General features: G+C 29.8%; 1 protein-coding gene and 1 long non-coding RNA gene across 4 annotated transcripts in view; both read right to left on the reverse strand.

The window, feature by feature from the left end:
* LOC126741647 (dopamine receptor 2-like) overlaps nucleotides 1–15,945 on the reverse strand; it is a 317,442-nt gene that overhangs the window by 99,051 nt on the left and 202,446 nt on the right. The gene's annotated exons all lie outside the window — the stretch shown is intronic.
* LOC126741652 (uncharacterized) lies at nucleotides 12,507–13,004 on the reverse strand. The gene is made up of 3 exons (XR_007662256.1): nucleotides 12,795–13,004; nucleotides 12,637–12,740; nucleotides 12,507–12,576 (listed from the first exon to the last, which is right to left on the reverse strand). It is a non-coding gene; the product is annotated as an uncharacterized LOC126741652 (long non-coding RNA).

Consider the following 15,945-nt stretch of genomic DNA (forward strand, 5'->3'; position numbering starts at 1 on the left):
TTTCGCTCCAAATAAAAAAATCAATTAAAAAATAAACTGAAGAACGGTGACCACAAAAAACCAGATTCGCTCGGGTTTTTTTTAATTAAAACTCGGCATCAGCAATTTTTTTGTATTATCCGATCGCGGTTTCAAAGTATTGGAGAAACCAAAGCGAAATCCTTGCTTATTAGATTCGGTCTTTTTATCGGTCCGTAGACATAGGCGGGGGCCATTTACAGGGAAGATTGTATGTGGCAAGTATTTGGTCCAACAGACAGGACCGGCGTGAGATAATCTTTGTGATATTTCAAAGGGGAAATAGGGTAGAGCTAATGTAAGATACGATTTTTGTTGAAAAATCAGAGTGACACAAAAGGCTTTTTGAGGTAGAGGATTTATTTACCCTTTGACCTCTTCATAAATTAATTATAGGAAGGACAATTTTAACAAATCTTATTGACTTGTCCCATTATATGCCCAAGGGTTAAAATTGCTTAAAAGCAAAAATACGTTGGTAAAAAATTAATAACACTTTATATAGGATTACAAATGTAGCAAAGGCACCGACTTTACAAAAAGGCTCATCAAAAATAGTGGAATTATATGAATGGAATACAAAAATCTAAAAAATATTATTGTAAATAAAATAAAACTGGAGAAGGACTTATTTGACACGCAATGAATGAAAATAACCCAAAAAAATACTTTTTTATCCGGAAAATGCCAAAATATGGCCAATGACATAATTTTTGAAAATATCACTTGCATACAGGAGGTTGATATAAGATTAAATGAATGTTTTATGCGTAGTATTAAATAAATTATTAACCATATTCTTCAAGTGGCTAACAGGCCCACTAATTTTTAAAAAAAATAATTAAAGACTTATGCTATTGGTGATCGCTTTTTAGATATTGTCAATACTTTTTTAAGTATTGGTATCTATCGACTGTTGTACAATTATTCGTGTTCCTTAAGTACAAAATACCAAATGTGGTAATAAATTTTGACCTTTTATTAGTATGCCAGTCTATGAGAAACTTCTTGAGGTGTGTATCAAAAAACAACTTCTTGACCACTGCAACAAAAATAAACTGATTGAATAAATAGAATTATTGTCCTTGTTTAGTAAAGCTTTAGGGAGAATCACCCATGTGAGTCTGTTTAACCATCTTCTAGGCATCCATTTCACGTGCACCATTAAGGCCAGTGGTGGGTCTTATATATCGAAGGAAAGAAATCACAAGTAGTTTCCGATATCGTAAATACATTGGCGCACGATTTCTATGATACCGTGTAAGTCAAAGATAATATAGTCTGACAACAATTAAATGTTCGTTCTTCAAATACTGTGAAAAAATTAAACCACAAACTATTTTTGTGTCGTGTGTTTGTTGTTATGAGAAACCCAAAGGTCCTATCATTATTGCTGGACATAAAAAACACTGTTCTGAAAAATGTGCTTTAAAATTAGAAAAAGAAGAAAACTCTACTATAAATAATACTATCTTAAAGTTAAAAATAGAATTATTAATGAAGGATACACAGAAAGTTTGGAAAATAGGTTAGAGGTTTTTGCAATTGATTCTCGAGGTACAGAAGAGTTATAATAGGAAAATTACTGATTCAAAAAAATTGATAGATATTTTTAGAGAAGAACTACACAGGTTAAAAATAAAGTTTAAGGTGCCAATGAGTACCTGGAATGTATATAATTATTTTAATTGTTTATTCCGGAAATCCATTTGTCTTGTATATTCTCATTTAATTTAATAAAAAAATATCAGAAGGAACAATTTTGGGTTGATGATCTTTAACTTTACTCAAAACCTATATCTTGCGACCACTTAGTTATTATAAAAGTGACCCAATAAGTCTTTTTAGAATCTCAGCACTTTAGAAGTGCTGCTTTTCGAATAAAAAACTGGTCTAATATTAGCTAACAAAATAGATTTTTTAGTTGTTGATACTTCTCTGAATTGTAATCAATATTAAAATCACCATAAACGATATTTTTTTTATCCTTCATAATGTTTCGTAAGAAACTTGTCTATTCTACCAAAAAAAATACTATTATTATTAGACTTTTTGGCTTTTATGAAATTGCTCTTAAATTACCAATTACTGTGTTTGCATATATTTAAGTGTTTATTTTCAAATTTTGTCACATTAATGTCAATATAAGTTGGAGATCCTTCAATATAATTGTGTATCTTTTAAATAAACTTTTATAAATTTAGATTAAGCCTACACATTTTTCCCAAAAGATTATTAGCATTTTTTGTGGCAACAGAAGAAAATAAAAAATTAGTATCTTTACAAAAATTAACAAAATTAAGTATATTTTTAAACTTTTGTTTTGAACATTATTTCAGACTGCTATAATTATAACAAAGTAATTTTCAGTAAAATTCTCTATTAATTTTTTTACATTATTTATGACCTTACTAAAAATGCACCCAATTTAATTAGAGTTTAAACTATGTATTCAGATTCGATAGATTCCCAGATTTGCTTACTTATTTTCCCTTTTAATTTAATCACAAAAAATATCAACTTTATAGACTATATAGGTATAGATTATGGATATAAAGGATCTTTTAATAAAAATGCAAGATTTGAATTTTGCGCCATGTTTGACAGTCATATTGTCACATGATTATGATGTGATAGATCAAAAGTGGACAGATAAGAAATAATAAACATGAAGCATTACAAGGTAGAACAACGGGATCTGATTGTCAAAAATTATTATTAAAATTGTGAAGGTTTAATTGCCACTATTCGTAAAATTTGTCCAATATTCGGTCGAAATAATATTCCTAATTCATATACTATGAAAAGAATAATCAAAAAATTTAAAAGTAATGGTTCGGTCAGTGACACTTTTCAGTGAATTCTCACCTAAGATTTATAGCTGCATGCACATTTTGAGTGATTTGTCAGTAAAGTTGTGTGCAGTTAGTATGGAACATACACCATAATAAAACAGGTCAAGCTGGTTTTATTCTTTAGAAGAAAATAGTTTTGTCACTAAGGCCTGTATTAGTTTTCAAACTGGAGAAATCAGAGTTGAAGTATATTGGCATACTATCCAGATTCGCAATGTCCAGGTTTGAAAAGTAAGATGTTTAGTGAATTAGAACTTGTAAGATTTACAACCAGAATTTTTGTAGATTTTTGTTCTTGAAATGAATGTAGAGCTTCTTTATTAACTCAATAAAGATGTCTTGCGACAGACTTTGGGACTGGGTTGCAAATAGGGTTTTTTTGCTTTAGGGATCTTTGAGTAAATATGGTTACTTTGCATTTCAATTCTACGTGGTGACCATGGTACATGGCGTTTCCTGTAGGTATCACAGGATTATTAGGGTTGTTCAAATTGGAACCAAAAATGTGTTGGGAAGGATGGATTCGATGGAAATTTAAAATATTTATGATTTTTGTGACTGAGTGGGTAGTTGCTGATGTACATAAAGGATATTTGCAGAAATATCTTAACCTAGATGAAGATTTGATTGGTGGTGGTGGAATATGGAGGTCTAAAAATTAGAATTGAAAGCTGTCACATAGATATGTTCAAATTGGATTGAATCTACAATTTTATCTTGGAAAATGATAATACATCCAACATGCACCTCAACATTATTACAAAACACCCAGTTATGTTGAAAAATTTACTTGTTCCACAAAATAGCTCCTATATTCAGGGCTATTCTGAGATCTGTTCTCTGCTCTGTGTTACTTAGTAATGATTGGATGTTTTTACCCTTGTAAAAAACTTCATCAACCCATGGTATAGGAAAATCACAAAAAAACTACAAAGAGCTATAAAATTAGTTAAAATCATTAAATTAGTACAAAGTCATGAGGTTTGGCTTGCTTTCCACATTTCCACTCAAATGGACCATAAAAAAGACAGTCGTCAAATATGGCAGTTAAAATGTCATTAATGCCATATTTGACGTACGTCAAAAATTAGACAATAAAGCACTGGAATTCTAAAATTCCGATTCGACACGGTTACTCTATATGACCGATTCTAAATAAAATTTTCAATCGTGTCTTACGGAATGCCTAGTTCTTAACAATTTGTCGACGTTACGCTTGGATATATTGTATGCACCAGACGATATTATACGGGCATAATCTGCCAACATCCTTTTCTAAACGTATTTGTTGCATTGATTGTTTACCAATAGTCATATCAGGTTTTCATTAGTATATTATCAAGAAGCTTTCTTAAAAACAACAAGTAATAGATCTAATTCAACTCTATTTTCCACAACCTTCTGTTAATAATAGATGCAGAGGAAGTACAGTTACCATTGAATGTCATCCAAAGAAGCATTGGACAAGATTTTAAATTTGAAACTAGCGAAACTGCTGCAAGTCGTTGGATCCATAAAATTAATGAAATTATTGACAATTACCTTGCTGATCGATTCATAAATTTTCCAAATATAAGAGATGAGAGACAAATTAATAAATTAACATTTATGGAGAGATCCAATTTTCCTAGTGTTTTAGGTCCTATTGATTGCACCCATGTTGCCATATTAAAACCAAAAGTGGATGAACACAATAAGTTTTTGTGATTTTCCATGAATTCAATTAATATTTTTCAATGGATAGTGGTGGTTATAAACGACATTTTTTTTGTTTTGAAGAAATAATATAGGCATATATTTAAATAAAAAATACGAAGCCAAAAAAATTAACAAAATAAATGAAAATTCTTAGTATTTATTAATAGAAAAGACAATTGACGTTTTCATTTGTCAAATATTAGGGAAAATAACAAATATATACCAAGAAACCTAAATCAAATCGAATAAAACGAGTTTAGCCGACGATTGAAATTTAGAATCACCTTCTCTCTTGTCACGACTGAGTCGCGATCGAATTTGAAATCTTGATCGTATCGAGATCGAGTCGTGATTTTAGAATTTCAGCCAAGAAACTATCAACCATCTTGGGTGGCAGACTATTCCGCCCCATCATATATAAGCTTCAGACCCATGCTAACGCCACTAACTATAGATTAATACTTCATAGATAGGAAACTCCCATAAGAGCCACTAGAACACTAAACGCCTATTGGCTGTTGCGCCCTCTGAATGTCGAGGAATAGTACTAACGGGAAGTGAAAATGGCTTTGTGACGTCATAATGGCGGGTAACTTAAAATTTGACTATGGCGCCAAATTTTAATTTTGCTCTACTATACCGTGCGGTTAAAATTAGTGGGAAATGTGTGGAGTAAAAACTTAACGTAAAAAACAACACTTTTAAATAAAGTTTATAGTGTTCATGTCTTCGATTTTAAATGGGAAACTGAAAAAAGGGAAACTAAAAAAAAACTAAAACTACTTAACTGCTGAAACTAAAGGTAGATACTTTTTGAAGGTTTATATTAAAAAAAACGAGAAATAATAAATAATCTCTTCTACTTTTATAATTGTATGATAATATACGATTTTTCTCTTTTACAAGGCAAGCTTAATAAAAAATGTAGGTACTGTTAAATTGTTAAATAATATGACAGACATTAAAGTTTTCTTTATATTGATAATAACTCATATAAAAAAATACCGAGTTATATTATAATACTATAATATCAAACTAACTATATTAGCACCTTGTTCTCAACCCGTGTATAACAAAAATCCCGAGTTATATTTAAGAGTACTTTAAAAATTTGCAAAAATGCCTTTTTTGACCATTTTTTTGGAGTCCTAAACTGGCTTCTTAAATTGCCATCTCTCGCCTAAAAAAGTGGTAAGCCCTTACGAATAATTTTATTTAATTTAGAAAAACGAGAAATAAAAAATTCGATGAATTTTCAAAATATTCAAATTTGATTTGTTTAATTTTTTTATTTGGGCAACTGATTTGATAACGTATTTTTCTTAGCGGTGCTTTCTAGCAAACAATTTTGAATCCGAAAAATCCTGATTCCGGATTTTCTGGCTATGAGGTTATCTGAAGTCACAGGTTTATGTCGATAAGTCTGCAACTATCAAAGCATTGAAAGCCGAAATTAGACGCTGTATCAGTGAAATACTACCACATGTATAAAACAATAACGTTATTTAAAATTTTGTCAAAAGGATATGCATAGGCTAGCAATGTTGTTTGTTATTTTGTTTCATACATAATTCCCAATTATATATTTTCTAAATCAATAAATATTTTAATAGTTTGCTACGCAGAAAACTATGTAAATTCAATACTGAGATTATGCGTTCTTATTGAAAAATTCTCTAAATTATAGATATATTTTAGATCGGCTTCTCTATTGCAGGAGCTGACCGTTAGTTGGTTCCAGGTAGCTTCGGTAAGATGCCCTAGAGATAGGCGTCCAAGGCTCAGAAATTTTTACCTCCTTACTAATTTGTTTTTTTCTACAGCATGGCGTTTTATGTTCTCTTACAAAAGCCTGTTCAATATTTTAATATATTTTATTTCGGATTGTAAATCCAAGTCCTTGTACACCAGAAGAAGTTTATACAGACATTATTGAAGTTTTGGAAACCACGTTAAAAATAGTATAGCATATATGCATGTTTTGAGCCAGGGGTATTTCCTGATACGTTGAAAAGAGCCAAAGTTATTATGATCTATACAAAAAAGGCGATAAGAAGGACTGCATTAATTACAGACCTGTTTCTCTTTTTCGTGTTCTCAAAAACATTAGACAGAGCAATATATGATAGGTGATATTTCCTTTTGCAATAAAAAAAAGGTCTCTCAACCAATTTGCTTTCTTACCTAAAAGGTCGATGGTATAGATGAAACAAATTGACAAAGACTAACTTCTAACTAACGAGAATCTACTTTTTTTGATTTGTCAAAGACCTTATTGACTTTGACATGATAGATTATAACCCATTTGTAACCAAAATTGAGAACTATGGGTTAAAAGATTTAGATAATAACCTAATAAGGTTTTTATCTGAACTGAACTGAAGTGAACCGTAATTTTTATAAGTAGCTAATTTTTGACAATTATGATGTTTCTATTAAGACTGATAATAAATTAATTTTAGTATTAATATAAATCGTTGCACAACTGTTTTGTCAATGTTATGTGTTCTATGTAAGATTTCTGTTACTTTGATGATGATTGGACTGCTTGTTTCACATTCTTTGCATTTCGATTTGTGTATCTTTGAAGTCAAGTTTTTTTTCTCTGCTTCTTTTTATGTGATGTTGTAGTCTGGGCTGTCGACTACTGGATCTGGTTCATATGTCTTCATTTTCATGTTCACTTGTCTCTTAATTTGATATTGTGATGTTTACATATACTTCAAAATAGTTGCTTTACCATTTTATTATATTGGTAGAAGTTTTTTTTTTAGGCGAAGTTGTATTCTTTTTTTATATTAATAATTTTAATTTATTATTATTACTTGATTGGGTATTAAAGTAAAAACATATTTTTAATGACATATACTTAAATTTGCAGATCTCAGCATAACTTAAATGGATAGTAAATACCTATTTTTAAAAGCGTGATCTACTTTAGTTTTATACCGTTTCTTGATACTAGAATGGCAAAAAAACAATATATTAATATTAATTTTGCATTCATAATCACATATATATATATATAATCAATAGAAGCTCTACCAACTAATAAAAAGCAATGCATGTATTATCAATATAGTTACAACAAAAAAAAAATAAGATAGTCTTCTCGATTATATTAATACTTTTCATATTACAGTTATCACACCAACAAGATTTAAAACTAAATCATTTTTTCCATTACATATACCTATATATAGTATATGGTATATCTAAGTATGCAGAATTTCAGGAACAAAGTAAGATTACAGAACAGAAAAAATTGGCAATTCTAAAATTATTTACTCTAAGTCAGATTGTAACTTTAAAAACTGTCAAGGGAAATTTGAGAAATCAATTGTCTCCATCCTTTCTTCAATAGGTTCTCTATACGAATTTTTAAGTTGAAGTAAAACATTTACGAACTTGTCAGTTTATCTTTTTTGGACTTCATTTACATTTTTGCTATGCTTATGTTCCACTTTCTTTGCTTCCTTAATTCTTTCGGCATTAAGTTTTTATTCTGGTTACAAATCTTCTCATGTTATTTCTTGTATATTTTTTAACATTACAGATAAATCCTTTATCTCCTAAACATTGACTTTCTTCCTCTACTTCTTCTAGCTAACAGTTTTTATATTAGTGAAAACTGAAATCGACAGTATCTTGTCTGAGTATCTTGTCATGCTATTAGACAATAGCTCTGAAATATCTCGCCTTGCCTCTAGGGGATATCAGCTTTCACAATGATTACATTCCCATCAATGTTTATGTCTTCTGGTATAGTTAAAAGGTCAGAATTATCCATGATAATACTATTGAAATCACTTAAATTACCCTCTGCTATAGGTCAAGTACCATTATGCAGGTCTAGTTTTTCAAAAAATCGAATATCATATAGTGCCTCACCACTTATTTTAAAGATTGAATTTTATCCCCCATATCATAATTTATGTTATTAATGAAAAAAAAAGTCAAAAAATTGGCGCGTAAATTATTTATGATCCAAAAAATAAGACCCACAGGTATTTTCACCGACACAAATGATATTTAAACCACCCCATTTATCTCAAATTTGATAAATTGCGCAAATTAAACAAAACTATTATTTAATATATGTATTAATAAATATATGTTAATTTGCAGATTTCAGCATAACTTAAATGGATATTAAACAGTTTTCTTTATAAACATGATTTACTTTAGTTTTATACTGTTTATTGATAAAAATAACTTATATGTTTATGTCAAGTAAAAGTTATATGAAATTATATAAAGGTATACTAATAAGCAAAAGTCATAAAACATTAATAAAACAAAACATGCATTGCGGTATTTTTAAAGACACTTGATTTTGTACAAATCTAACTTATAAGAAAGGCCAGAATTTATAAAACAAACGTAATTTTTTCCCCTTTAAAGTTCAACGTTTAATTCCCATTGCGCATACCCTTAACACATTGAAAGAGCAAAAAAATACTATAGAATCTAATGTAAATGTATCTAGGGCAGATCCCGAATCTGTTCTGAATAGAAAGTTGTACTTCTGAATGTAAAGTAAAAACTTTCTATTTGTAATGATAGCAGATATCCTCTTTTCAGTTACGGTTATTGTATTCGGTTAAAACTGAAAGGGTGTGTGTGTTTTTTTTTATTCGGTTACCGAATAATGGAAACTAGTAAACTGTTTTATAGAGATAACGGTTTATTGTCGAAGTTGAAACTGTTTTGCGTTTGATATGTAACGTTTTTAATGGTCCGATAATTGAAAAAAATGTGCATTTTTAAATTTCAAACTGGCTCTTAAAAATGCTTTTAAGCTCAATACAGACAGCAAAAACATAATTTATACAAAGTGGTTTTAGGCCAATCCATTTTCTGACGAGGCGACAAAAAGAAAAGTCATCGTACTTAAATTCGCTTGTTTTTCCCTTATTATGTAATTGTTACAGGAAGTAGCTAATTATAGTAAAAAATATAATTTATTACCACGCGGAAACTAGGTCGTCATACTTTTTGTAGATTGTGTACGTGCCATTTCTTGCCATAAAGGATTTTCATTTAATTTTTTCTCATAGTTATTTTTTGTTTTATTTTTTAAAAGATTTGCAGCACTTGTCAATTTAAATAGAGAGGCTTATTGATTTGAGAGAGGCTTTATTCAAGAAATTTCGTATGCAATTCTCCCAATAAAAAACTACAGTAATTTTTTTACATAAAATATTTAGTTATTATTATATATACAGGATAACTCAATAAGACTGTTCCTCGAACATATCTCGGGAACCGTTTGTCGTATGATTTAGAGGTAAAAAAAATTATAGGGTAAATCAGTCATGAAGATTCGATGGAAAATATTTTTAACTTAACTTAACTAAAAATGACCACCAGAGGATAACTGCTATCTTAAATTTTTAAATGTAATAACTAAAAATTTTTTTTCACATTCTTAAAGAAAAGCAGTTTATCTATCATTTTCGTAACAAAAACAACTATTTCAAAAATAAAGATGGTGTTGGGCGTTCAATTATTTTTGATAACCTACTTAAACTTCTTAACGGTTTGACCGATTTTAAGAAATGTGATATCGTTGAAATGAGAATTCCTTAGAAAATAATATTTAACCCAAAAATGATTAACTTAGTTCAATTCTTCTTCGCCAGGGGGATAGTTTTGACACTATGGCCCAAAAACCTTTAAAAAATTAGAAAAAAATTCCAAAAAAGCCTGTGAAAACGCATCCTGAACTTATTAGGTGAATAATATTATAGGTATAATCGAGGGTATATTATAGAGAGTTTTATGAATTTTTTTATGAGATGGTTTGTGGCTCTAAGCACCGTTTTTTAATGAAGCCCAATAAAGAAAAGAGCACGTGATCTAATGGCGATCCAGGTGTTCAAAATGGCCTTCGTTATTTTTAATACACAAAAATAAGAAAAAAATGCTTAGTTATAATTTAAGATGGCAGTTACGTAGTTAGCATACAACGAACAGTTCCCGAGATATGGCGGAGGAATAGTCTTATTGGGTCACCAGATTACAGATATACCGATTAATTGGAAAAGTAAATATTTAATAATAAGCATATTTAGAGAAAATGTTCATTATTTTCAATTTATTAATCTGTTTCAAAATTAGCCAGTCATTTGACGTAATTTTTAATGTTATTGGAGGCATGAAAAATCACTCAATTTTTTTTTTAGGAATTTAAATATGCATTTCAGGTCACTTAAAAATACTATTGGACCTCCTACATTAATTTTTATTACCTTCTAGAGGTTTCAAGGAACTTTCAATTTTATTTTAGGCACTATTTGCATTGTTAGTTTAAGAATTTATATCTCTTATCAGTTTGGGTAATATTTACTGATAGAATTGGAATTTGAGCTAAGCTTTTGTCTCTTCGGACTTTTTAGGTATTTGACAGTTTAAGTTTCTTTAAGGCAGTTGAAATAACTGAGAAAATATATAAATATTTTTTTATATATTACAGGGATTTAAAGGCATTTATGTAATTTTTGACACCTTTTCGATATCTTGAATTCATTTTTAATTCCATGTAATGAATTTAAGTAATTTGAAATTTTATTTCAAGTACTATTTACATTTTTAGTTTGAGCTTATGTTTTATATCGTCAATGGAATTTGACAGTTTTTGAGGTTAGCTTAAGTTTCTTTAAGGTGTTTGAAACCTCTTTATAATTAGGGAGACTTAATAAATGTTTTAAATATTTGTTAGGCATATCACGTCATCTTTTTTAGAGATTTGCCTTAACTACCTCTTTTGCCTTTAAGGTGCTTGAAAGTTATTTTTTAGATATTCTAGGTATTTCACAATAATTTTTATATTATTTAAGTAAAAATTTTTAATTTTAATTTAAATACTCGCTTATCTCTAATTAAATTATAAATTAAAATTCTTCTTGATGTTTTATTTAACGTATTTTCTTACGTCATTTAATATTTGAAAGTAATTTTTATGACATTTTAACCATTATCATAAGTTGATTTTTTCTAACGTCTATTAGAAATTTTAAAGCAATTTAAACATTGCCGGCATTTAGAGCCATTTAAGTAATTTCTAATAACTTATCTTTAACTTAAAATTCAATTGTGTTTTAAGTAAGTCTTTGCATTTTAGTTTAAAAAATCGTATATCTAATTAATTTATTTAATATCTGCCCATTTTTTCCTAGGCTTTTTAAATTTTGTTTTAAGTAGTTAAAAGCATTAAAGGTTATTTTTATTTTTAATATATTTAAACCTTTGGTGAAGTAATTTTTTACATTTTTCGAATGAGAATTCATATAACTAATTAATTTTGAATAATCTTATAAGTAAGCTCTCCCAGGTATAAAAAGGGAAGTGTATAGTCTGCCGACCGTTCGGCTGTTTAGTGTATTCCGCTAGTCTACCGACCGCTTGGTCAGCAGAATATACAAAACTATTATTCTGCCGACCGCACTCGAAACATATCAAAAAAAAACAAACAGAACGAAAGATGCTTGCTTATAAAAAGTTTATAGGAAATGTCAATTTTTATTGAGTATATAACTATTAAAAAATGATTAATACGTAATAATGTAAAAATTATTATTTATTTAACATGAAAGTAATAAAAACAATAATTACAAACCTAATACTTTTTTGTCACTTTCCACGTTTCTTTCTCAGACCCACAACGGTGGTACTAATGCCCCTAGGATGGCCCCTTCTTTTTATTTTGAGAGGCAATTTTACGTTCCACAATTGATTGCACTTTTCAAGATTATTACCTTCTGATAGTTCTGATGAGTTTATTTCATTATTTGTAATAATCATATTCATGTTCATGTCAGCATCTAATTGTGAGTATGAAGTTTCTGGAAAGTGATTGGTAAATAAATACTTATAAAAATAACTGACAAAATGACATAATAACATATACCTTTATTATGCATAACTTCTGCCACTACTTGGTTATGTCGATTCCCCATTTCCAGTAAATCTAATTTCTCATTTGATCCTGGATATGAAGTTTCTATAAAAAATCAATAGACCGTCAAACGGCTTGCTAGAATAAAATAGTAATAACATATACCTATATTTTTAATAACTGCTACTACGTTATTCTGTTCGGTTAAATTAAAAGACAACAATCATATATGACTGTTTCCTTAATATTTGATTGTGGATCTGAAGTTTCTGAAAAAACAATAGATACTAAAACGAATTATGGAAATAAAATAGTAACATTACCAATATTTTCAATAACTTCTACCACTACGTCTTTCTGTTGATTCACCAGGACATCGCTGTCGATTAAGTCTAAAGGACTACGATCACATAGGACCGTTTCGCCCTCGGTTTCGCCAGCATTTGATTGTGGAGATAAAATATCTAAAATATAAATAGAAAATAAGTGATTTATTGTAGAATAGAAAGATACCAAACAATAACAAACCCATATTTTCAATATATTCTATTACTATTACGTCTTTGTAATGATTCGCCATGTCACATAGATTATTTATAACTGTAATATAGTGCTCAAATTTCTTAGCACCACATTCTGAAACAACATTGGCTAATTTATGACAATATTCATTTTGTATTTTTGTTGCTGAGATAAAACCTTTACATGATTTTTAATCTTTATAGTCCCAATAGGATGGTCTTCTTCCATATTTTCCTTTTCACCTCCAAAGTCATTAGCGTGACTCTTAATGTAATGAGACTTTTGAAATCGCTTGGCAACTAAGTTCTCACAATACAGAACATTTTTCGCCTTACTGCAAAAATATGTTTGCAAGGCAGATTCATATCCTTGCGAAATTCACATGGACAATCACTTTGTGTTATAGGTTCTCCATATGTACGTATTTTCACTGTATATTCTAGATTATTAAATTCATTTAAATTTAGAACATCCACTTTCATGCTTAACTCAAGTTGCCTTTGTATAAAATAGAAGGCATAGGGTGTTACCAATTTTAGATACCTTCCCTCTACAGAGTTTGCTTGAAAATCCGTCACGGGAATTTTGGCTAAAACTACTTGAACAGCGTGATCCTTTTCACTGCGAAGAATTTTAATGAACGTTAAAAAATCGTCATAAAATGTTAACAGATTAGTTGTACTAGTGTTAAAGGTAACAGCACTTTTCTTAAACCCCTCAACCCATTCTGTCCGTATGTTATGCCAATTTTCATTAAAGTAGTTTAAAACCTTTGGTACATTTAATGCTGTTAGTAGATCATAGTTTTTAAAATATTCCTCTTCGGTGTATGAATAGGCCATTTTTTGACAAATATTTAAACATTCTTGTCTTTGTGCAGCAGATACACTCATTGCCTCTGTTGTGATGTTAGTTCTGAATGCCTTCAGAGTATGAAAAAGACAGAGCAGTAGTTTGGCATTAGGAAATTCTTCGGTTAATGCCTTTCTTTCACTCATGTCTTTATCCGTCATGATTGTATGGGTCATATGCCAATTTGGATTTGATACCTTAAAAATTTCTAGCATTTTTCTAATTGCTTCAGCTATTTCAGAAGCCATCAAAAAAGTGGCCACTATTTCTCATTGTCCATTTTAATGTCGAAAAAAATGTGTAATTTTTTGTTACTTTTTTCCCGGGGTAATAAGTAACTTTATAAAGTGACATTTTAGCACCTGGTAACAGAGATAAAATGTCAAATTTTTTTTCCATCACGGAAAAAATTATTTTTTTTAAGGGTGTTGTATACCTACTTATTTAAGTATGAACTTACCTAGATTTTCTCTTTCCTTTAGCTTCCGAAATAAACTGTCTTCCATCTTTATTGCAGGCATATACCAAATGATTTTAAAGTATTTTAAAGTAGTTTTGGCATTGGCCACACGTTGCGGTTTACGTTGTGCATTCTCTAAAGTTTTGCAGTCCCGTACGTACAATTAAACATAATTATGTTTTTCATAAGCTTTCATTTTATCACTTAAATTGGCAAATGTACAAAACTTATCACCTACACTGAAATCACACATTTTAAATAGATATGTATTGTATAGACTACATCATAAGCTGATTACAAACCAAACACAATAAAAACATGAACATTAACAAAAAACAAAACCGTTTTTATTGACGACCAAGCGGTCGGTAGATTAGCGGAATACACTAAACAGCCGAACGGTCGGCAGACTATATACTTCTTATAAAAAGTGGTTGAAATATGCTCTAAAGTAATTAAAACCTTTCTTACAGGTAGTTAAATTGAATGGTTTCCAGGAATTTAAAGCTAGATCTTATGTCTTTAGGGAACTTGAACGTATTTGAGGTCAGTTTAAGTTCCCTTAGTCAGTTAAAGCCAGTTGTTAAAACCTGTTGGGGATATATTTGATATTTAAAAGTAATTTTGCAAGTAGTTGAAGACAATATCTAAAATATTTTGTATTCTGTATATGTATTAAGGTAACTTGTAAGATCTTCCAAGGATTCTTAGTTTTTTCCAGGCAAATGAAATAATTTATCTTAATTAGTAAAAGTTATTTCGATCATCTTTGCATTTAGTTTGAGAGTTCGTACACCAACTTAATTTGAATAATATTATTAGTTTATACAGGGTGCAGCAAAAAGAGCGAACGTCTTTAGAACAGGTAGCAATTTGCCATTAGAAAAGGGAAGGGTATGCGTCAGATTACATTCGGTGTCTTAACCCAAAGTATTTCAATTCAATTCAAATTCGGCTTGAAAGGTCCTTATTTTTTTTTAAGAAAATGGGGTTCCTATTAACCATATTAACGTAACTTCTAAATGTTACGTTAATATGGTAAACAACTTCTTTATCCCCAGTCAGAAAAAAGACGTATTGACCGTGACCGTTTGTGGTATCAGCAAGATGGAGCCATAGCATACACTGCCAAGGTATCCGTGGCTGTTCTTCGTCCTTTGTTTGTCAACAATTTTATTTCAAGTGACATTTCAATTCGGTGACGTTTTGTGGCCTCCTCGGTCTCCGAATAAGTCCATGTGTGATTTCTTTTTATGAGGGTACCTTAAGTCATACATTAGATGAATTGAAAGATGCAATCTGTCGGGAAATTGGAGAAATCAAAAGAGATTTGTTGCAAAAAGTCGAAGCTAGTTTCCACAAACGCCTTCAAAAACGCGTCGATGGAAATAGTCACCATATGCCTGATATTCTTTTCCACAACTGAAAATCCATCCGAGTATTATCAAATACTACGTCTTTGTGTATGTTAGTGTACCAATTAATTTTCCCTAAAGCAAAAACTACTGATTTTTATGATTATTTCAAAAACATCCCATTCCTCTGCCGCAGCCTGTATTTTTCGTACCAATAACTGAATCTCGTCCGCGCATTTGAAGTTCGTAGAATTTTCTTTCAGGTTTTCTTTAAGCTATTTTTCA

This window comes from Anthonomus grandis, chromosome 10, assembly GCF_022605725.1.
Source record: "Anthonomus grandis grandis chromosome 10, icAntGran1.3, whole genome shotgun sequence".
In the NCBI taxonomy this organism is placed as follows: Eukaryota; Metazoa; Arthropoda; class Insecta; order Coleoptera; family Curculionidae; genus Anthonomus; species Anthonomus grandis.